We start from the raw sequence: 23,871 nt of genomic DNA on the forward strand, positions 1-23,871 counted from the left end.
TATATAAACAAATTTGGAAGAGGACCTTATAATGATGCTCCAGACCAAGAATGACAAAGATTCACCAAGCTGTTCATGAGACGCTGTATAAATAAAATCTGGAAAGTAGATCACTCGGAAGCACCGAAAACAAGGCAAACAGTGGAAATTGCAGACTCGGTTTGATTGAGTCTGTTCATAAGCAGTAATGGAAAATGCAACACTGCCCACGCCCCCTAGCACCGGCTTAAGCGGTATTCAATCTTAAAATCTAAATGAATTGAAATCAATGATCCCGAAGAACCAGAAAAATTACAACACTGAGATGAAGTCAAAGGCATTTCTAGTTTTAGCTCTAGCAGCCCCTAAAAGGGGTCAAATGTCCCAGCTGAACAAAGTTGGCGGCGGCCTAATAAAGATGCTACAAATCAAGTTTGATTAGAATACATGAGAAAAAATCAATTAAAGGATTTTTTATTTATTTTTATTTATTTCTAAAATAGGCCAACTGATCCCGCTTTAACAAATGCATATTCGCTATTCATGAATCTTTGGACAATGACGTCACACCTATAAAAAAGTGAAGGTCAAGCAAAACATACAATTGTAATTATTTCAATATTTCTGTTTCATAAGCAAAGTTTGATCGTAGTCATATCACATAGATAAACTGTATGCAGCGTACCTTCATTTCATGTAGTGAGATTCAGTCATTATATAGCATATATATAATGAAACAGATTTCAACTGAGTTCAATATTTGCATACCATACTAAAGAAAAGTATTCATATATAATAAATCAGTTAAATAATTTATAACAGTCAATATATCAAAGCAAACAAGTACTCATTTTAATATGCAATCTGAATAAGTCACAAAAGCAAGAAACCTTTTCATATACAGACGACAATTGTAACAAAGAAAATCTTTTAAAAAACACTTCTCTACATAAAAGACTCTTATCACACCCTTATTTATGTGATACGCAGACCGTATTCAGCTCTTTCTTAATTTGATATATGTTGGTATTTGAACAGGTTTTTATCATATTTATTAAACTTACTTATCATTTTGAGATATATCAATATTCTTGCTAAATATACTGAGCCAAAGTTAGCTTTAAAACTGTGAACAGCGTCGTTTAGGATAAACGCTTTGTCTACATTTCACTCAGCGTAGCACAATCAACAGAGTGAAAAAAATTGACACTCTCGTCCAATCAGGCAGAGTGTTGCATAAATCTTCCATTTTGATAAATTATTTATAATGCGTTATCAAGCAGTTTGATTTGCAAACTGAAGTCACGTGGCATAGGTAACGAAAACGATTTAGACGGCGTCGCCGAAAAAGACATCGGAATGACGTATGTTAATACATTAAAGTATTTTTATTTGATACAGGCAAGGTCTTAGATTTGTTTAATGTAAAATGAATATCATTTAAAACAAACTTTTCAATAAATTATTTTGAAAATAATGCATCAGACTACCAAACCAATTTCTCAGAGTATTTTCATCTTTTGAAAACGAAATTGCATACTCATCATGAATGTTGCGAACTGTCGGGAGAAATATTTGAACGAAATATAGTCAGACAATGTAACAATTGAAATTGTGAAATAAAAATGTGTCCGTTCTTTGTAAAGAAGTGACACATTTATCTCCGATCAATAAGAAAGCCTTTACCCAATTTGTCTTTTATAATTATTTCATTGGGAATGTCGATAGTAAATATACTGGAACTAAAAACACTTCTATAATGTGTTTGTCCTCTGGCACTCTTTTTTACATTAAAGCATAGAGGCATACACCTTCTGTTCCTTTATTCTAAACAAAACAAACTTCCAAGTGTTGCAGTATAGTACACACAGTTGGAAAGTATGCATTTCATGACGTAATCTTCGAGGTTCAGCTTCAGCTTCCCATGAGATATGCCAAGTTTTCCCTCCCTTAATTATCGAAGTACATTGGATTGTCTAACTTGAGAGGTCTAAAATGGTTCAAATACGTAAAATACTGAAATACATGCAGATAATTCCATTTAGAACAGGAAATGGAATAATGCTAAAATATTTACCCTCATTTTGGATGGGGTATAAACTATAAATTAATGAAGTAAAATATGGTGCATTTTATGTTTATCATGAAGAACTCTTACCACATGTAATATGAACGGGATATTTAGTAAAACGAGATGAAGGGTTATGGATATAAACCGATCTTTTTATCACCCTCACCCAAGCATGTAACAATAGTATCACAAGCTGTTTGATTAATCGACTTTGATATTTCCTTTATTATAAAGTCGTGGATATGGATGTTTTAAGATATGCTTTAAAGATAATTATTTCCCACAGGGATATTGTGTTTCAGTTTATATCATGTTAATTTATTAACTTTCCTTCTTGAGAATAAGATCAAATTGATCATTTTTCGCGAAGAACTCGCCTGAATTTTTTACATCCAAACCTTATAAAGTTTAAAAAAAATAAACAATACAGATTACAGCCGAGAAACAAATTAGCAAACGTGTCAGCCAGATGGATTAATTACCTTTGCTCGACATTTAAGGACGTTAAAATGAAAACCCTGGGTTTGAATGGAGTGTATACGTTTAAAAATGATAAAGATCATTATTCTATTGATTTGTGTTTACAGGTTTCTTTTATATCCGCCCTTTTTGTATAAAATGTGCATATTTGTTGAAAGATTTTAGCTCACCTGAGCACAAAGTGCTCAAGGTGAGCTTTTGTGATCGCCCTGTGTCCGTCGTCCGTCGTCGTCCGTCGTCAACAATTTGACTGTTAACACTCTAGAGGTCACAATTTTGGCCCAGTCTTAATGAAACTTGGTCAGAATATTACCCTTAATAAAAACTTGGATGAGTTTGATATTGGGTCATCTGAGGTGAAAAACTAGGTCACCAGGTCAAATCAAAGGAAAAGCTTATTAACACTCTCGAGGTCACAATTTTGGTCCAATCTTAATTAAACTTGGTCAGAGTGTTACTCTCTATAAAATCTTGAACGATTTCGATATTGGGCCATCTGGGGTCAAAAATAGGTCACCAGGTCAAATCTAAGGAAATGCTTGTTAACACTCTAGAGGCAACATTTATGACTGTATCTTCATGAAGCTTGATCAAATGTTAATCCTGGTGATCTTTAGGTCAAGTTTGAAATTGGGTTATGTGCGGTCAAAAACTAGGTCACCAGGTCAAATCAAAGGAAAAGCTAGTTTACAGTCTGGAGGCCACATTTATGACCGTGTTTTAATGAAACTTGGTCTGATGATTAATCTTGATGATCTTTAGGACAAGTTAAAGTCTGGGTCAGGTGGGTTCAAAATCTAGGTTAACAGGTTAAATCAAAGGAAAAGCTAGTTAACACTCTAGAGGCCAAATTTATAAACATATCATAATGAAACTTGACCAGAATGTTAATCTTCATGATCTTCAGGTCAAGTTTAAATCTGGATTAGGTGAAGTAAAAACTAGGTCACCAGGTCAAATAAAAGATAAAGCTTGTTAACACTCTAGAGACCTAATTTTAAGTTTGAAACTCATGACAATTGATCAGAATGTTTGCCTTGACTTCTAAGTCGCTTTTGAATCTGGGTTATGTGGGATCAAAAACTAGGTCACCAGAACAAATCAAAGGAAAAGACTGTTAATACTTAAGAGGTCACAGTTAAGACTGTATCTTCGTGAAACTTGGGCAGAATGTTAATCTTGACGATCTCTAGGTCAGGTTGGAATCTGAATCTGAATTATGTGGGATCAAAAACTAGGTCACCAGTTCAAATCAAAAGTAAAGCTAGTTAACACTCTAGAGAACACATTTATGACCTTATCCTAATGAAACTTGGTCATAATGTTAATCTTAATGACTTAAGGTCAAATTTCAATATGGGTCAGGTGGGGTCAAAAACTAGGCCGCCAAGTCAAATCAAATGTAAAGCTTGTTAACGATTTAGAGGCCACATTTATGACTGTATCTTCATGAAACTTGGTCAGGATGTTCATTTTTATTATCTTCAGGTCAAAGTCGAATCTGAGTTATGTGGGGTCAAAAACTAGGTCACTAGGTCAAATCAAAGGAAAAACTAGTTATCAGGGGTTAATTCTAGGTCAGGGGAGAGATACAGGGCCTTCAGGGCCCTCTTGTTATATTTCTGTCAGTTTGTGTTTTGCATTTAAATGCATTTAGGATAGATCTATCATTCATTTAGTAAGACGAAAACATGACGTCGCTGTGGTTAACAAAAATGCGGTTATAGTATGTGTCAAAACAATGATGTTATTATGATATGGACAAACTATGGATTTATTAAAGTTCTGTCGTCACAGGACAGTACTGAAATGTATGTGTCTTGTCGTTATTTCCCTCCATCATTGTATTTAACAACAATAACCTGGAAGTCTTTCGTGTTGACACATGATTTTTTAAGACATGTTGAACTCTTTGAAGGCACACAGAACGATACCAATATTATAGGCTATTAAGTGAATTTCGGCTTCTGTGTCATTTTGATTAATGACATTCTTTTTCATTTGGATGGAACTATGGAACTATTAAAAAAATTTCAAAGAAATAGTTTTCTGACAGTAAAATTTGAAATTTTTTCAAATCGGTATTAAGAGGAACATCAAGGCACCAGTCCTTCCGTCAGGCTTTCAACTCAATTTTCTAATTCTTTATCGAACCCTCAATTTCTACATATCAGTTTAAAAACAATTTGGAATTTAAAGACGACATGGAAAACACTTAAAAGAATATCGAGTGTGTATCAGCACTTCCGTTTGAAAATTAACACAGCATCAAAGTACAAAACACAAGGTTATACAATAGTCATTTGCTACTGCTCGACACTTACTTATAATAGTGAATTGGTCAGGAATTTCAGTTAAGAATTTAACAATTACCAGTGGATGTGTCATGGGTTTAATTTTACTGTACAAACAAGTATTTAATATATCGTAGAAAACCTTTCTGCTTTGGTTTGAATTTCTTTTGCGTGTTTTATTTCGTTCAAAAACGTATTCATATTTGATGCATGGTCACTGCGATGATGTGTAAATCAGATGTTCTTTATTCAAAATAATATAGACTGGACCTACTGACATGACATGTCTAAGACCTCTTCTATTGCAACAGATAAAACAGTTCAGTTGATATTCTTCCATTTTAGAAGAGATAACATTTTGTGTACTATTTTCAATTTTTACCTCTAAAACCTTATTATACTCTGATGAAGTCCAATGGACGGATCATGTTAGTTTTAAAATAAAAAGTTTATATCTGGAGTTAGTTCTTCGCTTTATCTATTATTTACCTCTAAAACTTGAAAGTTCAGAACTTTTCATAATAGATCATTCGGAAAGAAAGTTACTTGACACATCTCTTAAATGAATCTAAATGAAACCGAAAACCTTTTTGACGAGAGAGGTAATTATGTTTTATTATGTTTATTTATATTGTCAGTCATTGCTTGTCAGAATATTAATTGAAATTATAAACATGCATATATTTTATCACATATTTGATACTTATCGCGTTTGAGACGCCGTGTAATTCAAAAACAGTGGCGTTTACAATTTAACATAAAATATGCCAAAAAGATAATAATAAATAAATAAATGATTTAGGGTGTGGTTTAAAAGTATAGACCCGATGGACCACATTTAGATGTAACTTAAACACTATACAAAGAAAACCATAACTGACGCTTCTAACAGTCACAAAAATACAAGTTAACTTGCGACATAAAGCAACAATACCCGGAAGAGGCCGATGATTAAGAATATGCATGATTTATTAAGAGTGTCTTTTGAAGACTTTTACAAGTAAGTTACATTTGTAATTTTCTAATCCAAATGCAATGAATCAGGTACTATTTTTGCAATATTTTCCATTATCGATTTATTTTTGTGTGTGATCTTGACCATTATCGACTTTTTTGTCCATTATCGAACTTTCGTGTAATCTTATCCATTATCGATTTTCCGTAATCTTATCCATTATCGAAGTTTTGTGTGATTTTGTCCCTGTGATTTTGCCCATTATTGAATATTTGTGCAATCTTGTCTGTGCAGTTGTCACGGTATAGGACTTAAATATCAAAAATGGAGAAAATGTGCAGATGGCAGGGTAGCTCAGCCAGTAGAGCATTAGAACAATATTCCGAAGGCCCGGGTTCATTTTAATATAACCATTATGATTTCTGCCCTAAATCTTTTTTACATGGATTTTATCTAATGTTTGTACCACTTGTCGTAGGTTTATTATCATATTTATCACACAAATCTGATATAAACGAGACACTAACGAAAGAATAAAGATTATATACATCCAGTGAGTGTCACATAGCATGCAAAGGTCATTTTCTACATGAGGTATGGTATATTGATGTTAAAAGTCGTCCTTATTTGATAAAACAGCAAACATCATGCACATATGGTATCCGGTTTCTTATGAGAATCAGTATTTATTTACAAAGTTTCACTATCATTTACAAATTTAGTCTCAGCTCTGTAAGAGGGATGCAGAAGAAGGATAATTGGAGTATCAAATACAGAAAGTGTTAGCCAGTATAATAATTATACATGTATTACATTTCGATACTAGACAAGTTTTTACAATATTGTGGCATCTTTGTTTAACCATACTAAATCATACCAAGGTCTCAGGTCTGTTTCTTTGAAATAAATACCATTCAAACGAGCTTTTTAATAACTTATGTTCAAATTAATGCTTTGAATGGCCAAACCAATTTCTTACGAGGCTAACGAAATTTCATAATCATCATGAAAGTTGTGAGTCGTCAGGAGAAATATTTGAACGAAATATAGTTCGACAATATTCACTATATTTTTTTCACGTTATCTGACTATTTAGTGTTGAAACCCCCTTGTCCAAAGTCAAATTTCAGGTAGGTCAATTATCGTCTGGTTTGAAAATGGTCCGGGTTAGACGACCAAATTGGAGTGAAGTCCCAATACAGTATAATTTTATTATTCTCTCTCTCTGTGTGTGTGTGTGTGTGTGTGTGTGTGTGTGTGTTTGTGTGTGTTCGGGTTTAAAGTCTTTTTTCAACAATTTTTCAGTCATATAAACGACGGTGTCTACTTGTAGCAGTGAGCACAATGCCTAACTTTATAGTGCTGCCTCACTCGAATATCACGCCGTAGACACGTGGCATGATACCCCACCCAGTCACATTATACTGACACCGGGCTGACCAGTCCTAGCACTATCCCCTTAATGCTGAGCGCCAAGCGAGGAAGCTGCTAGTACCATTTTTTACGTCTTTGGTATGACGCGGCCGGGGATCGAATCCACGACCTCCCGCATTCGAAGCGGACGCTCTACCACTAGGCTACCGAGGCAGTTTTTAATTATTCTAATGAAACGTTTTGTTTTGAAACATTAAGACAAAAATAACGACTTTTTTGCTTTTATTTTTCTTAATTATTTGAATGTGTAGAGAGATTCGAATTGAAGTTCATTCTGTAAGGTACAAAATAACTTCTTCTAAATGGCAAACAAACAGATAAGCTGCTCTTCACATCTTTAATCTTACACAACTTACTGCTAAAGCCGTGGGGAAATGATAACAAAGCAACATGAAGAACACTTCAACATCTTAAATCTTCATGAAATGTTAAAAACTAACACCGTTTTCAGCTCAAGTAGATTATTAATCTCTAGTATATCGTGTGTATCGTGACATTAGACATATAGAGGAACGATGGTATCATGGTTAAAAAAAATGATTTATATACTTCCGGTTGGAAAATATGCATTTCGTGACGTTATGGTCCTAGATCCTGTAAGCCTTTAATTACCCCAAAAGTCAATGTTCGCAGGAGTAGTAAAGAACAGGATTGTCTCCCTTGTTATCAAACTGGATTTTGTAACTTGTTTGTACGGCACTAGTATATAGAATATAATCTAGCGGACTTGTCAGTGATTGTTTCAGATACATAAAATACTTAAAAAAATATTCAAGGTTTTCTTCTACATTCTATCTAAAATATAACTGTATGATCTGATATACATGCATAGAATATTAGTGGGAACAAGTGAATTCTACTACAAATCTAGGTATTTTGGATGGGGTATAGTTTAAAGAAGTAAAATGGTACAGTTTTCTTTATCATGGAAAAATCCTTACCATAATTATGTAAGGTGTGTGATGTGTTTTGGCAAATTGAAATTCCTGGCTGGTGGAAGATTGACAAAAGTGGAAACTCACACGACGCCCCGCATTCCACTTTCCATATTTATATCTGAGCATGTAATAATAGTGTTTGTCGACTACACAACGTAACAATTCTTTTTTAAGGTCAAAGGTGCCGATTTCTTGAGATATACTTTAAATATTATTTTAAGATATTATTTTTTCGTACTGGGATACAACGTAAATTTATTAACGTTCCTTCTTGAAAATAAGATCAAATTCATCATTTTTTCATGAAGTACATCTGAACTTTTTCTTCTAAAGATAATAGGTAAGAGTAGATTTCTCGGAAGCACAGAACACCCAAAACACAGCCTCAGAGCCACGCTTTTGCAAAGTTGGACCACAACAAAAAGAAGCTGTAATGGAAAAATATTACAGACGGGTTGCTTCAGAAATCTAACAAGTACATATTAATTTATGTGAAATATAGTATAAACCTTATAAAGTTTTAAAAAAATAAACATTACAGATTGCAACCGAGGAACAAATTGGTAAAAGTGTCAGCCAAATAAATAAATTACCTTCGCTCGCCATTTAAGGACCTTGAAAATGAAGACTCTTGTATGGGCGGCGGTTACCGCCAAAATTAGTAAATATACAATCCATTCATAAACAAGTCAGTCAGTGCAGTTCATTTCAATGTCGTGTAGTTTAAAACTCCATCTCGTCCAATATATTTACATTCAACGCATTGTAGTTTGAAACCATTTAATACAATACTTCATTTCATCCATTTAAACAAAAAGCGATGCATTGAAAAACTTGTTGCGATGCACCGTAATATGAACATGAAACCATGCAGCTCAATGTGAAGCAGTTTAACACAACATGAGTACGTGCATTGTAAGATGAAATGATTTATTACAACTTGACACTGTTTAGTGCATATTGACACCGCTTTGTGTAATTAAGAGCGGTGTATTAAAACTTGATGCCATGCAGTCCAATGTGAAGACGTTTAACGCAACATGAGTTCGTGCAGTGTAAAGTGAAACGATTCATTAAAGTTTGGCGCCGTCTAATGCAAACTTAAACCATGTTGTGTGATTTGGAGCGGCGTATCAAAATTTGATGCCATACAGCAAAATGTGAAACCGTTTAACGAAACACCAGTACGTGCATTGTAAAAGGTTGATAAGACTATCAGTTCATATGTTTGACCTTTCATAAATATCAATTCTGGATCAGTTTTACATTACATGCCTTCTGTTGCCTTTACGTATGTTAGGGTTTCACCTGGCAGGTATAACTTTTATTTACACTGTCTTGTGACTTTGGAACATGGGGCTAAGAGTGAGGTAAGGTGCACCATAAACCGGTTTAAACTCGCCAGTGGTGGTTTTGCCACTGACCGTTCCAAGGCGATGCCCCACTGTGTTCCTGTATTTGTTTGTTTTGTCCTTGTGTGTTTATTTTGTTTGTATGGATGGTGTGTGAGTGTTGTTCGTATGTGCCTTTGGGGAGGCTACGTTTTTGGAACGTGGTTTTCCCTGTTGGATATTCTTCTTTGTTTTTACATAAAATATATTGAAATTTATCCTAAAACCGACCTTGTGGTAAAAATCTAACATTTAATTTAAAACATTTCCTGCGATTTATTTGAATATTTAAAGGGACCTTCTTTCGTGAAACATATTTCTTCTCAATTAAAGCTTTGTCAGAAGTATGCTTGTTGAAACAGACTCAGTAAAAGAAAAAATAATGAGAACTCTGAGTTAATTTTTCATCCTATGAAATGTATGTTTACATGTTTATGCTTTAAGACAGTATGTCAAACTTACATGTACTTCACAATTTTTGTTTGTTTGTTTTTTTTTTTCGGGGTCGGGGTGGGGGCAGGGGGTGAGTTGTTTGATTGTTTTCGGTTTAACGCCGTTTTTCAACAGTATTTCAGTTATGTAACGGCAGGCAGTTAACCTAACCGATGTTCTTTGATTCTTTACCAGTACACACCTGTTCTCAGCAGGTAACTGCCAACTTCACTACATGAATCTGAGGACGAATGATGTCGGACACATGTTTTTTATCAAGTCGTCACGGAGAGCATAGCTAATCCCGGGCATCGGACTCACGACCCCAAGATCCGTACATCGGCGCTCACCCTAATTGAGCTAAACGAGCAGGTTAGAGGGGGGAGGGGGAGGGGAGTGGCGGCGGAAAATCTAAAGCCGTTTTTAAACAGTCCTTCGTTTAAGTTGGACAGTTTCCATGATTTCATACTAGCATTAACTTTATATCTACAAGTATCTGCTACGATCGCTCGGATCACAAATCCCCTAGCAGGTCGTATGAAATCCAGGAAACTGTCCAACCAAAACAGACAAACAAACAAACACACAAAAATGACAAAACGTTGTACAGTCGAGTATATGCAATTTTGACGAAGCATACTTCTGATAACGCTTAATTTAAGAAGAAAGATGTTTCACGAAAGTAAGGTCCCTTTAGATATTCAGATACAAATCGAAATAAATCGCAGGAACTGCTTAAAATTAGATGTTAGAGTATTAACACAAAGTTGGTTTTAGGACAAATTTCAAAATGTTTTTATGTAAAACTGATCCAAAATCTATATTTATAACAGGTCAAACTCGTGTTTCGTTAAACGGTTTCACATTTGGCTGCATGACATCAAATTTTGATACGCCACTCCTAATCACACAACATGGTTTAAGTATGCATTAGACGGCGCCAAACTTTGATGAATCGTTTCACTTTACACTGCACGAAATCATGTTGTGTTAAACGTCTTCACATTGGACTGCATGGCATCAAGTTTAAATACACCGCTCTTAATTACACAAAGCGGTGTCAGTATGCATTAAACAGCGTCAACATGTAATAAATCATTTCATCTTACACTGCACGTATTCATGTTGTGTTAAACGGGTTCACTTTGAGCTGCATGGTTTCATGTTTTGTTGGATGATTTCGTATTACGGTACATCGCAACAAGGTTTTCAATGCATCGTTCCATGTTTAAACGGATGGAATGAAGTTTTGTATTAAATGGTTTCAAAATACAATGCGTTGAATGAAAATATATTGGACGGGATGGAGTTTTAAACTAGACGGCATTGAATTGCACTGTACTGACTTACTTGTTTATGAATGGATTGTACATTTACTAATTTTGGCGGTAACCGCCGCCCATACCCTTGGTTAGAACGAAGTGTTTGCTCTCAAAAATGATAAAGATTATTATTCTATGGAATTTGGGTTTCTTTTATATCCAACCTTTTAATATAAAATGTACACATTTATTGAAAGTTGTTTTCAAATATAGTTCTGTCGGTTTGTGTTTTGCATGTAAATGCATTTAGGATAGATCTGTGGTTGCTGTGGTTAATCAAAAACAGGTTTTCGTATTTATTGAAACTATTCATTAATTCAAATGATACGACTTCTACAGCCTTGTATATTATCGTACATTCTATGTAAGTGTAATGAAAATTGCCCTAGAACGTGATCTATAATCGGTTATCAGTGTGAAGTAATGCAATTTTCACTAGAACAATGGCCATACATCTTTTCACATTATCAGACATGTGCATGGTCGTATAGCAATATACCTGTATGATCTTTGCAAATGTTATAGTGAATATTACTCAAGAGATGTGACATCTAATGAGTGAAAATGTTGACTAAGTCAAGGGTCATTACTGTTGTGTTCCAGGAGCAAAATTTACCCACAATCAAAATTATTTGAGATATTGTAGCTAAAAACTTCCTATTTTTAGCTCACCTGAGCCAAAGGCTACAGGCTCAGGGTGAGCTATTGTGATCGCTCACCGTCCGGCGTCCGTCCGTACGTCCGTCCGTCCACACTTTCCTGTAAACAACATGTCCTCCTAAACCACCAAGCCAATTTTGATGAAACTTGACAGGGATGATCCTTGGACGGTTTCCTTTTAAAATTATTCAAAGAATTGAATTCCGTACAGAACTCTGGTTGCCACGGCAACCGAAAGGAAAAACTTTAAAAATCCTCTCGTCCAAAACCACAAGACCTAGGGCTTTGATATTTGGTTTGTAGCATCATCTAGTAGGCCTCTACTAAGATTGTTCAAAGCCCCGGGGTCACATGGTTTATATAGACTTATATAGGGAAAAACTTTGAAAATCTTTTTGTCCAAAACCATAAGGCCTAGGGCTTTGATATTTAGTATGTAGCATCATCTAGTGGGCCTCTACAAAGATTTTTCAAATTATGCCCCTAGGATATAATATGGTCCGCCCTGAGGGGTCACATTGTTTCTATAGGCTTATATAGGGAAAAGTTTTGAAAATCTTCATGTCAAAAACAAAAGGCCTAGGGCTTTGATATTTGGTATGTAGCATCATATAGTGGGCTTCTACCAAGATTGTTCAAGTGATCCCCCTAGGCTGAAATATGGCCCCGCCCAGCGGGGTCACATGGTTTATATAGACTTGTATAGGGAAAAAAATAAAAATCTTCTTGTCTGAAACCACAAGACCTAGGCTATTGATATTTGGTACGTAGCATTGCCTTGTGGTCCACTATCAAGATTGTTCAAATTATTCCCCTGTGGTGAAAAGAGGCCCTGTCTCGGGTTTACCTAGTTTTACATAGACATATAATAGAAAAAAAACTTTAAAAATCTTCTTGCCTGAAACTGCAAGGCCTATGCTTTTGATATTTGGTATGTTGCATTGCCTAGTAGTCTACTACCAAAATTATTCAAATTATTTCCCTGGGATGAAAAGAGGCCCTTACACGGGGTTCCCTAATTTTACATAGACATATACAGGAAATGTTTTTAAAAATCTTCAAGTTCAAGGCGTATGCCTTTGATATTTTGTATGTATCATTGCCTAGCTGATCTCTAACAAGATTTTTCGAATTATGCCCCTGAGGTGAAAAGAGGCCCCGCCCCAGGAGTAACTTGATATATGAGTTATATAGGAAAAAATACTTCAAATATTATTTCCAAGACTGTTTAATTATATTTATCTGAAAGTGATAAGGGTTACCCGACTGTGACCTTGACCTACTGACCTACTTTCTTGTTTTTTTTAAGATACAATCTTGAAATTTGGATGACATGTACAGTTTTGCACACCGATCTTAAAACTAACTTTCATTGACCATGAATGTGACCCACTGACCTACTTTCTTGTTTTTAAGATACAGCTTTGAAATTTGGATTGCATGTACAGTTTTGCACACTAATCTTAAAACTGACGTTCAGTGACCATGAATATGACCTACTGACCTACTTTCTTGTTTTTGAAGCTTTAGCAAAGAAATTTGTTCAAGCAAGCAACTTTACTCAGGTGAGCGATATAGGGCCATCATGGCCCTCTTGTTATAAAAATTGCCTTGTCATTATGAACAATGTAAATGTAACAATTTTGACGAATCAACGGCAATACCTCTGGTATTTTAACACCATCCATTTATAAAAGTTTTAGAGATGTTTTTATATAGTTATTAGTTTCATTAAACGTCCTCAAACTACAATGTATGTGGTTTCTAATATGTTGAAAATGTGGAAAATGAAAACTTTGACTATTTGAAACGGTCGTTGTTCAGGTGTTACGGCAGAATTCTTGCAAGTCTATGAAACTGGCCTAGATCTTGCGGCCATATACATTCTATACAAATTTCAAAAAAGATTCTCGAAACAGTGAAATTTCCATCAATGTGTTATGAGTAAAATTGTTGACGGATGGACGGGCGACAGATACTAGTAGATGACAAGGGAAATAGAATAATCAGAACAGGTTACCTATTAGCACTTAAAAGACAGAAATTAAAGATATTCTGTTATCCAGATTTTATAAACATGTTATGATAATAATTTCAATTTTTGTCATGATCATGTATGCCCCTTAATCTTTTTATAACGATTAACATGAATTTTATCTGATGTTTGTACCACTCGTAGTAGGTTTATTATCATATTAATCACACACATCTAATTTAAACGAGACACTTAAGAAAAAAATACTATGTACTTCCAATGAGTGTCATATATCATGCAAAGATCTACATAGCTTTCAAACCGTTTTTGATGTAAGAATGTTTTGAGGAAATTTTACTCCACATATGGTATGTTGCACCGGTATTGAAAATATTCCTTAATTGATGAAACGAGAGCTTTTGAAATATAAACGAACATTGAAAATAACATGATACACAGCCTCTGATTTCTGACATATAGTTGCTTTTTTATTCATTTCGCATCCAGGTAGTGTTTTTTTTTCTTTCTGAAACTTAATTCACTCTATTGTCTCAGCTATGAAAAGGTCTACAATTGGAAGCACGGCTGTCCGTTTTGTTTTGTAGTCTAGCTGCATTTTACATTTTCACCAACCTGTTGAATTATAGGTTTATAATTCTTACCGGGGTAACAGTATTCTAAATTATTGGAACTCGCAATTATTTTGTAGCTCTTTAAGGCCTCGAAACGTTAATACATATCTCGAGTTAAATCCTACTTTATATGTCATCAACATAATGATGGCCCACACTGTACTTTTCAAACAAACGCTAAAATGGGATATCATGTTAGCAAATTTGCTGTTATTAAGTTTTGCTTGAAAAAAAATGTAAATATGATCTGTTCACCGGGACTATTTACATTTTAATTTGGTATTGATATATGGGGTACAAAATGTTCGCATTCCAAAATCGTCGCATTCAAGTATACATAGATCAGTTGCTCTAATTTACACAATTTTGTCAGTACATTTGTTTAAGAAATCCGAACAATTCATTACAGACGGTCCATCCAAAATATTTGTACCATTTGTTTAAGTATAGTAGAAGTACGTGTCGTTGAAATAAAAACCTGCTATAAATCTGATGTGAAATATAGTAAAAATGAGGAAAGAACACGAGGAGAGATCACAAATTTGAACCATGACAAAAATGGAAAATTGGTCTTTCAGTGTCAGTACTTGATGTTGTGCGTCAGCAACTGAAAAATCTGTTAATTATAAACCTATAAATTAAAAATGTAGCTAAGAGTACAAACTGACAAAAATCCTCATCCTTGTTCACAAGTTAAAAATCCAAGACCGTATCATGCCTTTCCCTTTGCTTCTTTCATTTATATTCATCGGCCGTAAAATAATCAGTAAGTGGATTTACTCATATTTTGGATCTATTCTGCTCGTGTGATCCAGGTCTGGCAAAATCCGTTTTGGCCACATCAAGCTGCAAAGCTATATATCAAAAGACATATGATATTTTCCAACACACTTAAAAAAACTGATGAAGATGTGTCAGTCTACTTTTTGTATAGGAAATTATTTCAGTCAAGAATAAATTGTGGTCAAATGAAAAAGAAGCTTTAATATGTTAATTAAAATTCTGACAAGATATTCATAATCAAACACATCGTGATGGCTCGGTCAGCACTTCTATATTTACTTTCAAACCCTGGATTATATCTGCAGTGAATACACTGGTATCTTATGCAAATAGGCCATGGTCTCTAATTGAACCTGGGACTGTCCACAACCCATGATATTTACCATACAAATTATCATAGGTTTGGGTTGTTTATAGCAAAAATAACTCTTCAATCATTGTATTTAATAAATCAAGAAGAATTCATCTTGTTGTACAGTGTCGAAATTAAGTTTCTGTATTCTTTGATTGGAAACTGGAAAATATTAGGTGATGTCATTGTAATGCGTGTATACAGTACCTTACCCATGTTTCCTTACTTCAATGAAGGCAAATATAAACAGCAATGTTAGCAAATCTTGACAAAATAAAGGAATTTCTGTCACACAAATGTGTTGTAAATCTCGCTGCAAGAAACCTGTTCAGATATATTAAAAATGTGTGACCGGTGTAAAATAATCTTGTTGTCCCTAACTGCACATTGAATTGACAAGTTGTAGTATTTGTGTATTTTTGAACAACCTTCCTTAGATTTCAGTTGATGTTGTTCATACACAGAGTAAACCGGGACTCAGGTATTATAACTTTAACCCTGCTGGAGGCAAGTGATTCAACCTTTGCGACCTGTTCAGACCAGGAGCATGGTCTGCACTGTTCGCTATTTAGTCTGTAAATTTTCAGTGAACACCCCTCCGAATGATAAATTGATACTGCCCAAATTGAATGATGGATCAGTCCATTTTTGAAATATAGCAGAGTAAAGGTTAATTCAAATATTCAACACCTTCCTACAAAACGATTTTAAAGCTCAATGTATTGCATTATAGCAGAAATTAAACAAACACCACTGGGATTAAAACCGGTATCTATTGTTGAATAGCCGAGTTGACTTCTTCTTACACAGCATTTCAAAATTTCGGAACAGGTGATATTTGAGTAATAAAACGTTAATTACCTCCAAGGTTAAGCCGTGTCAACAATCATCTGAAACAGTTAAAGACAACTTTATTTTAATCAAAATGCTGTGAACCAGTTTCTTTAATTACTGTTTGCGTTGTTGGAGATCAATCCTGAACTTGTCTAACCTTAACTATCAAAAGAACAATTCTGCAGCAATGATTGTACACTATTTCCATTCAAAATAAAATGTTGGTAGAGCTTCATTTTCTATTTGATAATATCACGAAGTTTAAACATTTTACGCTTGCTCAATTTTTCAAAAGCAAAAATTTTTACTGAAGTGGCTTTTCACAACATTTTCGATCGCAAAAATTTAACGCAATATTTGACCCCCAAATTATATTTGTTCTCAAGCAATTGAATTTTTAAAGTTTGATCGTATGCACTTAACAGTCTTGTTTGCTTTTGCATAATTGTTTTCTTAATTGAAAAAAAAAAAAACTTCAAAGCGCTAAACTTGTACTTTCGCAGCATGGAATGATATTAATTTAGAAACGATAACACTTGGATGAGTAATTTAAAAAAAGACATCTGAATGACGTAAGTTAATACATGTAGCATTTTTATTTGTATAGCAAAAACATATATTATATTTCCTTTCCACGTTTTTATAAGAAATATGATAACATTACCTCTATTTATTCACTGTTGGTTATAATATAAGTTTACAGTGAATTAAGAAAGTATCCGAACATTTCATTCTTAGTTTGATTACTTGAATCAAACATCTTAAAGAAACGAGACGTTTATTTGGGAAAAATACATAAAACATTTGTAATAAAATATTTAAAACAGTCAGGTAAATATAATAATATTATGACGAAAATGTATGACAAAACAAAATATCTGCCATACTTTCTGTGCCATAGTTCCATCTACTTTGGAGAAATATATCAATGTTCTTTTCTGATACCTTGTTTTTTTAAACATTGGCAGGTACATTTGAATCTTACCGCGGTATAACCGTCATAAAGTGGGGTTCTTTCAGCTATCATTTTGTGCAGATTTGCGTTGATAGGTCATCAGTTATCATATCTAATTGTTCATTTTGAACATTGTTTATTCATCGTGATTTACTAAGCTTAGGGTGAATTTAAGAAAATGAGAACTCGTAACTAGATTGAATAAAGCAGGGATAGCGGTGTTTTTGCAAGGAAGCTGAAAACACCATGCTCATAGAGTAACCGGTGTCGCGTGAGAATCACTAAAAATATATCACCATGATCACTACAGTGCAAATTTTTCTTTAGAATTGACAATATCTACCTCCAAAATTTAAGTTTTAGTTCTGTAAGAATATCTCTGTTTGTCAAAATAAGAACACATGTAGTTGCAAAAATGAGAATAAAGATATCAAACAGGAAAAAGCGATCCTCATGTGATAGTTTTATTACATTTCGACACAGCAAAGGTTTTATATGTCACAAAATAATTAATGCGATGCTCTTCATATCTTTGTTTAACTCTATAGAATCATACAAAGGCCTTAGATCTATTTCATCTAAAATAAATATCATTTTAAACAAGCTTATTCATAAATTCTGTCGAAAATAAAGGAACAGACGGCCAAATCAATTTTTCATACTTTTTCATCTTTTGAAAACGAAATTTCATAATCATCATGAAAGTTATGAATTGTCAGGACAAATATTTGAACGAAATATAGTCTGACAATATATTCACTGACATTTTGAGAAAAGTGTGTCCACATTTTGTAAAGAAGTGACACAGTCAGTGAAAAAGTCTTTGTACAATAAGAAGAAAAACTGTCTGTTATAATGATTTCCTTGTAACCGTTATTAGCTGGTTATACTGAAACTGAAGTCAATTGTATGTGTATGTCCTTGGTCACGTTTCTCTTGAATTTTACATATAAATTTGATATAATTATTTAAAAATCTATTAGGTATCGACTACACTGTCAGACCAGTAGCCTCGATGAAACTTATGGTTTGCCGCAGACCCTCAATGCATCCATACAGTTTCTGGCGGATTGAGGTATCTATCGCCAAGTCCAGCTCGCATTTTGAAACATGCTTTTACATTTTGAAGTACATGATCCAGTCTGATCTTTCTACACACAGAGGACAAGTTGGCTGATGATGCATCTTATTTCTTGTACATGTGAGCACTGAGCGTGTTGTGCCCTGAGCGACGCCTGCCACATCACTTGTTCAGACCGATCAAGGAGATGAAAAGCAGGTATACTTATATGTCCAATATTTTCTACGGATATGAACTATAACGTCAGGGAGTCAGCTCAGTGGTTAGAGCATTGGACAAACACTCGAGCGACCCGGGTTTGAATTCCGCCATAGGCAGTTGGGATTTTTCATCATAAAATCCTATGCTCTTTGATTTCTGTTACGCCCAAAAGTCATAAGATGGGAGCTCGTCCGGGATACGGAATTTATCTCACTGGATAGAGCGGTGAACGCTAAGGAGAAGAAGGAGACTGGATAGAGCATTGGACTAGCACCCGAATGACCCGGGTTCGAATCCCGCCACAGGCACTTGCGGGTTTTCGTCATAAAAGTGCTATGCTCTTTGATTTGTTATGGCTAAAAGTCGTAAGACTACAGTGTTCATTAGCTTGTTGAAGGTCATATACATGAAATCATATGATATCTCCATTCATTCTAATGATACTTTGAGGTCGAATTTGTCTTCTATCAATTCTCATTTAAGCACTTTTCATCTCATTGTTGTGTGTATTTTTACGTCGCTTTTATTATTGTCTGTGTTCATGTAATAGAGCATGACAGAGTCAGAGAAAACGCATTTTGCTTTCACTTTAAATTACATCGATTTATTTGAAATGTTAATCACAGATGGTACCTTTATATTGATAGATCGGCGCAACCTGTTACCGGCAAAGGTGTATTAATGGGGGAGACCATGTATGCAAATCTTTAAAAGGAACATTGCACGACGCTTTAGATTATTTATATACGGACATCACTTTCGGTTCGAGTTGACGTGTTCAAGTTGTGAACCTCCTTACGTATGTTTGAGAAATATTATTCTCTTTTGCCTTATGTTCAATTATTTCAGATACACTTCAGTGTACACTACTTAGTTCTTTTAGGCGTGATGTACACTCTTTCAAGATTTCATATAGACCTACCACTCGCAAGTTTCTAAAAACAATGAATGTACCATAGTATCGTAGTGTACTTGCGCAAGGAACTTTGGTCATACTTTCCACCACTTCAGTATCTAGTTTCAGTTTGAACTGATCTGACACCGTGTTAATTCCACTGAAATTATTTTTCTTGGATCAAACGTAACCATTATTTTTCTTTTCTTTATCTAGCACCGACAATGTTCTTGAGAGAAACGTTGGTAAAAGACATTTAAAAGGGTTCTGGAGTGTAGTGCTGCACTAATTTGTTTTAGAACAAATGCAGTGTTTAATGAATTGCAATTTGAACACCGAGCTTTTTTTTTCAAGGATGTCGACACGACAATGAAGGATCAATTTATCAGTATATTTTTTCGAAATATTCGCCTGAGATCAGTTCCTCTTGTTTTCATACGAACCCATAAATAATACAGATAACAACCGTTCAACGAATAGGTAGCAGTGTGAATGCCAAAGAAATAAATTGCCTTCTCTTGACATTGAAGAACCTGAAAATGAAAACCCCATGTCAGAATAAAGTGTTTACGTTTAAATAAGGTAAAGATCGTTATTCTATTGATCCGTCTTCTGACATGTGAATAGCGTGTTTTTTTGTATCCCAGTTATCCACCCTTTCCGGATAAAATGAGCAAAATGTGAATGTTTGTTAGCAGTTTTTTCTGCCGTTTCTAACTGCATTTAACTTAGATATATCATTCAATTTGCAAGACAAATCATGACAACGAATGAATCGAGATTATGATTTGGACATGCTGTGGATTTAGTAAAACTCTGGCCACCACTGTTTTTAAAAAATCACAGAAATATCCTTCATTGCATTAAACTGATTTCTTGGATAGTTCTTACTCAATACCTAGTGAGTTGTGCAAGAGCTTTGTAGTTGATATTGTCAGTGGTTTTTACTTTTACCTGTAATTCATAGTTCTAGCTGTTCTGTTTAACATCAGTGTGTGAGTTCCCTCAAATTTATTTTGAACCAAACTTACTGTTTTTGTGAGCTTGTCCTTGTAAATACAGCTTAGCGGAGTCAGTTCACAAGAAACTATTCTTTTTAGAAATAATTAAATGAAATTTTGACAAGGGAGCTAAATATGAACGGGTGAAATGACCAGCTTTACAGTTGTTATACTATTGTCGCAGTTAAAATGTCTTGAGTTTGCATACATATCATCGGAACAGACAATAAACATTACCACTGGCCAATTACCTTTAACCTTTACCTTGCTATATTTCTAAAATGGACTGGTCTATCATTCAATTTGGACAGTACCATTTATTATTCGAAGAGGTGTTCATTGAAAATTTACTGACCGAATAGCGAATAGTGCAGACCAAGACCAGCTCGCACGGGCATGTGCAGGCTGGTCTTGGTCTGCGCTAGTCGCAAAAGGCAACCAGCACGCTCAAGGTTGAGATAGATGTCATCTACATATTGCGTTATCCGGATTTTATAAGCATGTTATGATAAAACGTCCATTTTTTAAACATCAAACATTATTATTTATGCCCCTTAATCATTTCTATATTGATTTACATGGATCTTATCTGATGTTTGTACCACTTATCATAGGTTTAATATCATATTTATCACATAAATCTGATATAAACGAGACACTTAAGAAAGAACAAAGATTATAATATATATTATACTTCCATTGAATGTCATATTGTGTGCAAACATCTACCTTGCTTTCACGTAAAATTTATAGCTTGTTGGTGTAATTGTGATTTTAGGACAATTTTTTCTGAATAAGGTAAGGTATGGAAAGTATGTTACATTGATAAAAATATTTTCCTTGATTGATATAACATTTTTTCCGTAATTTATAAAATAATTTTGCCTAATCTATAAAGTAGCTTTTTATAATGTATTTTATGTCAGGTATGTTACATTGATATAAAGTGTTTTTTTTTTCTTCTCAATAATTGATATCATATAACAATGAATTTCAAAATATCTGTAACTATGGTAAATTACATGACTAACTATCACAATTTTATGACACACGGTTACTTTTTATTAAATTTCACACCCAGGAAGTTTTTTCAAAGTTTCTCTTGAACTAAACTTCACACTAAATTTTCATCAAAACAGTAGTAACATCGTGAAATATTTTGGACATTTATTTCAAAAAATGTACGCAGGGTAGGATTGTATAGTACCTTGTGCCATAAATAAACAAAAGGTCATGATGATCCTTTATCACTCACATGTTAAAATTAGCCTTGGTATCATCAAGATAAGCATTCTGACCAAGTTTCATGAAGAAAGGGTCACAAATGTGGCCTCTAAGTGTTAACAAGCTTTTCCCTTGATTTGAGTGGTGACCTAGTTTTTGATCCCACATGACCCAGTTTCGAATTTGGCCTACAAATCACCAAGATAAATCTTCATATAAAGTTTCATGGAGATAGGACCGTAAATATGGCCTCTAGAATGTTAACAAACTTTTCATGTGATTTTAGCACGTGACCTACTTTTTGAACCCACATGACCCAGACTCATACTTGACCTAGGGATCATCAAGATAAACATTCTGATGAACTTTCATGAAGATAGGGTCATACATGTGGCCTCAAGAATGTTAACAATCTTTTCTTTGATATGACTGGGTGACCTAGTTTTTGATCCAACATAGCCCAGTTTCTACAATGGCCTTAAAATTATAAGGATAAAAATTCTTACCAAGTTTGATGAAGTTAGGTTTATACATGTGGCCTTTTAGGGCATAAACAATCTTTTCCTTTGATTCGACCTGGTGACCTAGTTTTTTGCCTCACATGACCCAGTTTCAAATCTGGCCTAGATATTATCAAGATAAACATCCTGTGCAAGTTTGTATCAAATCAAAATATAAATGAAACCTCTATATGGCTGAAAGGGCCAAACGTAGAAAATTTTGCCCCTTCCAGGGGCTGTAATTCTAGAACCTATGATGGAATCTAGCCGGTTTTCGCAAGGAACCGAGATCTTATTATGACTTAAGTTATTAGTAAATGTGGTTAAAATCTAAAGTTAAATGTCCTGCCGTGTTCACAAGGTAAAAAATAAAAAAATAACAATTTTTGGCTCTTTCAGGGGTCAATCAGGGACTCCAGAACCTATGATTGGATCCGACGGATTCATCATGGAATTAAAGATCTATTGCTGTTAAATATATTTTGCAAGTCTGTATCAAACCAGACTGTAAATAAAGTCTCTATTTGACTGCAATGACAAACTTGCAAATCTTTGGCACTTTTATGGGCCATAACTTTAGAACCCATGATTGGATCTAGTCAGTTTTAAAAAGAACCGAGATATTATGCCAATACAAGTGGTACGTAAGTGTGATTAAAATTGATTGCAAAATGTAGTCTCTATCGTGTTCACAAGCCAAAATAACAAATCTTGGCCCTTGAAGGGGCAATAACTCTGAAACCCATGATGGGATCTAACCAGTTTTCGAAAAGGAACCGAGATATTATGCCAATACAAGTTGTGTGCAAGTTTGATTAAAGTTGATTACAAAATGTGGTCTCTATCGTGTTCACATGCCAAAGTTTTGTCCCTTTATATGAAACCGAAAGAAACCGAGATATTATTCCAATGCAAGTTGTGTGCAAGTTTGATTAAAATTGATTGCAAAATGTTTGTTTGTTTGTTTAATTTGGGTTTAACGCCGTTTTTCAACAGTATTTCAGTCTTATAACGGCGGGCAGTTAACCTAACCAGTGTTCCTGGATTCTGTACCAGTACAAACCTTTTCTCTGCAATTAAGTGCCAACTTCCCCACATGAATCAGAGGTGGTGGATTAATGATTTCAGACACAATGTCGTTTATCAAATAGTCACGGAAAACATACGCCCGCCCGAGGATCGAACTCGCGACCCCGAGATCCAAAGACTGTGCTAAGCGGTCGGTGCACAAGAAATTGTAGACGGCCGGACGAAGGACGATCACAAAAGCTCACCTTGTAACAACGTGACAGGTGAGCTAAAAGTATGTAATTTTTGCCAGCGGAATAGAAGTAAATATTTCAGCCCGCAATACAATTGTAACTTCTCAAGGCACCGAAACATTAAAATGTATTTCGCATTACTGCCTACTTTGTATATCATCAACATAATGATGACCCGCAGTGAACGTTTAAATTGTAATTTGTTATTTACTTTCCTATT

The 23,871-nt window shown here is 34.5% G+C and overlaps 1 protein-coding gene across 2 annotated transcripts in view; it reads left to right on the top strand.

The window, feature by feature from the left end:
- The window catches only part of LOC123523836 (uncharacterized), a 58,782-nt gene that overhangs the window by 19,793 nt on the left and 15,118 nt on the right, over window positions 1-23,871 (top strand). Inside the window, exon 1 of one of the 2 annotated variants that reach the window (XM_045301543.2) lies at window positions 21,351-21,463. The exons of the other annotated variant lie outside the window; for it this stretch is intronic. The gene's annotated coding sequence lies outside the window, so the exon portion shown is untranslated. Of the gene's footprint in view, window positions 1-21,350; window positions 21,464-23,871 lie in introns of those variants that run through there. 2 annotated transcript variants of the gene reach the window in all.

This window comes from Mercenaria mercenaria, chromosome 3 (genome assembly GCF_021730395.1).
Source record: "Mercenaria mercenaria strain notata chromosome 3, MADL_Memer_1, whole genome shotgun sequence".
In the NCBI taxonomy this organism is placed as follows: domain Eukaryota; kingdom Metazoa; phylum Mollusca; class Bivalvia; order Venerida; family Veneridae; genus Mercenaria; species Mercenaria mercenaria.